At 37.1% G+C, this 4,806-nt stretch overlaps 1 long non-coding RNA gene across 1 annotated transcript; it reads right to left on the reverse strand.

Annotated features, from left to right (window-relative positions):
* Positions 1-901: 901 nt before the first annotated feature.
* Positions 902-4,614, reverse strand: LOC124262703. Its single transcript, XR_006894670.1, has 3 exons — positions 4,489-4,614; positions 2,492-2,618; positions 902-1,861 (listed from the first exon to the last, which is right to left on the reverse strand). It is a non-coding gene; the product is annotated as an uncharacterized LOC124262703 (long non-coding RNA).
* Positions 4,615-4,806: the final 192 nt, after the last annotated feature.

Consider the following 4,806-nt stretch of genomic DNA (forward strand, 5'->3'; position numbering starts at 1 on the left):
CCATGCTAAATAACTATTCCAAGACGTGTTTGTATTGAACATGAACTTCTTGTGTTGTTGGTATGTAAAGTTTGGCATGAAATGCATGTGGACCCGTTTTTTTGTAAATATCTCTTCATCCAATGACCCAATCGATCTAAAACTGTGCAAGTGGATGTTTTGTCAGACAACCTAATCACATTGTAAATCACCGATTTTATGCATTTGTATTAAAGAATCTGTCTATGTAACTGTCAACAAAATAAACAGCAGAAAACAAACTGCTTGCAGAGGGAGGGAGCCAATGACCTGTAACAGCGGCAGTGTTGGGTCATAAAGGTAATAGACCGTTTACAATGTGATTAGGTTGTCTGACAAAACATCCACTTGCACAGTTTTAGATCGATTGGGTCATTGGATGAAGAGATATTTACAAAAAAACGGGTCCACATGCATTTCATGACAAACTATAGTCACTACTCACAGTCTACAAGTGAATGATTTTCATATAATTTAGTAAGAAACTCAAACAGAATCGCTGAAAATGTTAATATTTTACAATGCCTAAGTATGTTTCTTGTTCAAGTTTAAAAGAGATGAAAATTCTGTAAAATCCTGTATCTCAGCTTAATCAGGTCCACCCAGTATTATGCTATTATACATTGTTATACATTGTTCAGACTCGGTGGTCTGTATGTCTGTCTGCATCAATCAAAAACCCTTAAATTCTCTTCTTGTCATCACTGAATGAATTTGATCATAAAACACTATCGATTTGTCATATCCTGTACTTTGGTAGCTCGCAGCAAAAAAGTCTCAAACTACCATTCTTTGTGATAATAACAAGGTGCCCATCATATTACAGGTTTATCACATGAAAACCTGTGATCAGCACAAGTCATCACAGACTGACAGACAATTATTACAGTATGATGAAAAGTTTAATACTTCCTGAACACTCCTATATACAGCAGCACTGACACACGAATACTACCACATGTAGAAACAGGTTCTTCTGGGCCTGTTCCTCACATGTTTTCTGTTTATCACTAGCATTCAAAACATTAACATACAAAATGTCCACACATTCCAGATCCGTCACCTGACAAAACTTGTACAAACCTAATTATAGAAATGAAACCCAATAGGCCAATACGTTTTGGTTTGTTGGATCAGGGTGTCGGAGAAACAGCAAGTCTCCATGGGCCAGCATCTGCAGCAAAACTTTAGCAATTTGGGGAAAATTGAAGGAATATTTTGATGGGCCTGTGTGTTAGGAGCAGGGGTAGGGTCATAAGATTTATCACAAACAGAGTATGAAAAGTAATGAGTTCTGAACTTGGTGAAAATTCAATGTCAAAGTGTGCACTGTATTGATGTTGCCACAGATTTCCTTAATAACATTTAGTCATTCTGAAATATTTATTTGTTATCCATATTGATGAGAGCAGGGTAAGTAAATCTGTGAACCAACAATTAAGAACTAATGCCCTCCTACTCAATGCATTGTCCATAATGATATAGTCAGCATATACAAAATATGCTGGTGTTACAAAACTTGACACCTCCTGTTGTCTTGAAGAAGAATTGTCATCTTGTCTATTGATAAAATTAAATCAAGCCAGGTGCTCTGCTGTTTTCATGCCTGTACAATATGGTCTAATAGGATATTCATCCTTTTCAGTCACTTTGTACCACCATTCAGGCTTTAGGGAGAGTCTGTTCTTGAATTGTTTTATCACACTTTCAGATGTTCTTATTCTCTACAGAGCTTCAGCCTCTTTCTGACGTCGTTGCAGCTCTGCCTCCTTTTCATTCTGCTCCATCCTCATCTGTTCTTCAGCCAGCATCCGTTTCCTCTCCAACTGTAGCGGACGAACATCTGCAAAAGAAATACCCTGAATTCATTGGAATTTTTACGAAATATGGCATATCCAAACCATGGAAATAATTTTATCACTATGATGATAATCAAAGATGTCCTCTTGTTCTTTTTCTATTCTATGTAACATTTTACCAATAATTCTAAATTAGGTGTATTTATCAGCTAAAAACATAAATGTTGAAGTCTAATTCTTGTTCATATGCACACATGCAATAATGTCAAGATTTATAATGATTTATAAACTATTATGGATGACAGAGAATTATTTTTCTGTATTGCTTCTTGAAATATGTTTTGTTGTTCCTCCTGACACACTCATCCCCATTACATGTTGCTGTTATATATATGCACTGTTACAACTTCTTCAACTAAATCTCTTTGTCTTCTTCCTGGACTACAATTTTTTGCACTTATGCAGTTCATCTTTGGATAGTAAGGGAAGAAAGATATAGTCAACATGACTGAGGACTTGTCTCTTCATACACTGAGTCAAGCAGGTTTTGCCAGGTAACCACAGACACAAGAAAAAGGACTACTTCTGCTTTAAAGATTTGTAACCTACCAAAGAGATTCAGTTTGATCCTTACATAGTCAGTTTAAAGCTGTGGGGCACTACAGGATACTTACAAGACAGGTATCTGTACCCCCTCCAAGTCAGAAGTCCACATCCTATTGCGGTCAGTCCTATCAATCCCGTCACCACACTTTTGTGAAGAACATCATACACAAGGTGTTTCCTTATTTTCCTCATCCTCTGAAAACATTCACACAAAAAGACAGGAATATCATGACACAATCCAAATCTGCTGAATCTATTTTTTCATTTCAACTCACTTATCACATCTCATGTTCATTAGGTAGGATTTTTGTAATGTGCATATTTTTCCAAAGATGCTGTGAATGCATAATGGATACAAATGATTTGAACACTTGCTCATAAATGTCAAAACATCTTGTATAATCAAGGAATAACTAGTTAGTGGTCTTCTGAGGATAGAAATCTTTTCGTGCATCAACAGTAATTTTTTCTCAGGAATAAGTCACGCACAGCTGTGGAATCTAGGGATATATCAACTATTGTTTGCAAACGAACACTCACTTAATGCTGCAGTAAGCAGGATTCTTGTTGTAAATAATAAATAATAATAAGTACATTTATATTGCGCCAAATCCAGACACGAAGTGTATGCTCATAGCGCTACATAAGAGATTCTGTAATTCTGTTACTCTGTAAACAGTCAAGTGTGGACCTGAGAGTCTATTCTAACCAATCTTACCAGCTACAATCCTCACCATAAGGATATGATGCCAAATAATCAACCCAATCACCAAGCTTGATAACACAATATATTCCGATGTCTTACAACATACAATGATCTCAAGCCAGACTGATATGCATACTTCTGTACCGAGTCTCTTGTGGGCCAGCGTATCAGTGACATTTGAAAGTTGATAATAAGCAAAGATCATAAGAGTCGACAAAGTAAAGAACATTTTGTGTTACAAAGGCAAGAAAAACGTTCTTGCAATTAGAGAATCGGTTTAACATAAGAGTATCATTATCTCAAGAAAAAAGATTGGTTATCATTGGAAATTACTTATATATACATGAGCATCTTCCTTTATAAGGAGGCGGTGGGGTAGCCTAGTGGTTAAAGCGTTGGCTCGTCACGCCGAAGACCCGGGTTCGATTCCCCACATGGGCACAATGTGTGAAGCCCATTTCTGGTGTCCCCCGCCGTGATATTGCTGGAATATTGCTAAAAGTGGCGTAAAACTAAACTCAGTCAGTCAGTCCTTTATAAGGTGAGTGAGTTGGGGTGAAATGGTGCGCTGTTACCACGGTACGGTACAGTACGTATTGCGGTACAAGGCCTTGATTGGTCCATTTGGGTATAGGAGAGCTTACTTCTGGGAAAATAGCGGCCGTCCAACAAAGAAATGCATAGATTTTGACAAAATGATTTGATTCCTAGATATTTTAGAAATACCAAATTTTCAGATTGCATTACGGTGTACCGAACCAAAGGCAAAATACTGCGGTTCTACTAATACCACTGTATACCGTTTCACTCCTATGTGTGAGTTTATTTTAAGCCACACTCAGCAATATTCCAGCTATATGGCGGCAGTCTTTAAATAATTGAGTCTGGACCGAACCTATTAGTTGCCTCTGATGACAAGCATGGGTTGCTGAAGATCTTCACAGGTCTCCTTTATATATACGGGTTAGTGTAGGATCCCACCAACTCTATATTCTTAGCCCACCATATAGCTGGAATATTGCTGAGTGCAGCTTAAAACTACACTCACTCATATTCTTAGCCTTGAATAAAAGATGGCATAATATTATATAGAGGATCAATCATTCCTAAGATAAAAAAGATGCAGTTCAGCAACTAAACATTCTTCGCAAGTCGCTCACAATATTTCCAATCACGTTGTGGCCATTTCAATGAGAAACAGTCCACAGGTTCTCTATCATCGATGTGTTGTTATGAACAATATTCTAATGTTTCATTAGTAGGTGAATGAATGGGCTGCAAATAATAACTTATAATGCCTACTTCTGTAGCATGTCATCAAATGAAATACCTAAGATTCTTATTAACCATCAGGCTTACCTCGACGAAACGTGCAAGTCCGCTTGGGGCAAATATGACCTTGACTGGACTCCTGTCTACATAAAGTAACTAAAAGCGCTAAGCACGTCACGCATATCATCCGTGGAACCAGTTTAAAAATGACCTTCACATTTAACTTGACAACGCAAAGCTAATATTATGAGATATTCGCACAATAAGCATATTTGTCTAATACGTTCCATTTTATCAACAAAACCGCCATACAGTATTTTTTATTTGAATTGTTCTTGAGGTATTAAAATGAACATTATCTACTTTTACAGATATACGTTTTCGCATTCATAGGTAAAGCTAGAA

The sequence above is a fragment of the Haliotis rubra genome, unplaced genomic scaffold (assembly GCF_003918875.1).
Source record: "Haliotis rubra isolate DU_JTF1 unplaced genomic scaffold, ASM391887v1 Scf85, whole genome shotgun sequence".
NCBI classification, from domain to species: Eukaryota; Metazoa; Mollusca; class Gastropoda; order Lepetellida; family Haliotidae; genus Haliotis; species Haliotis rubra.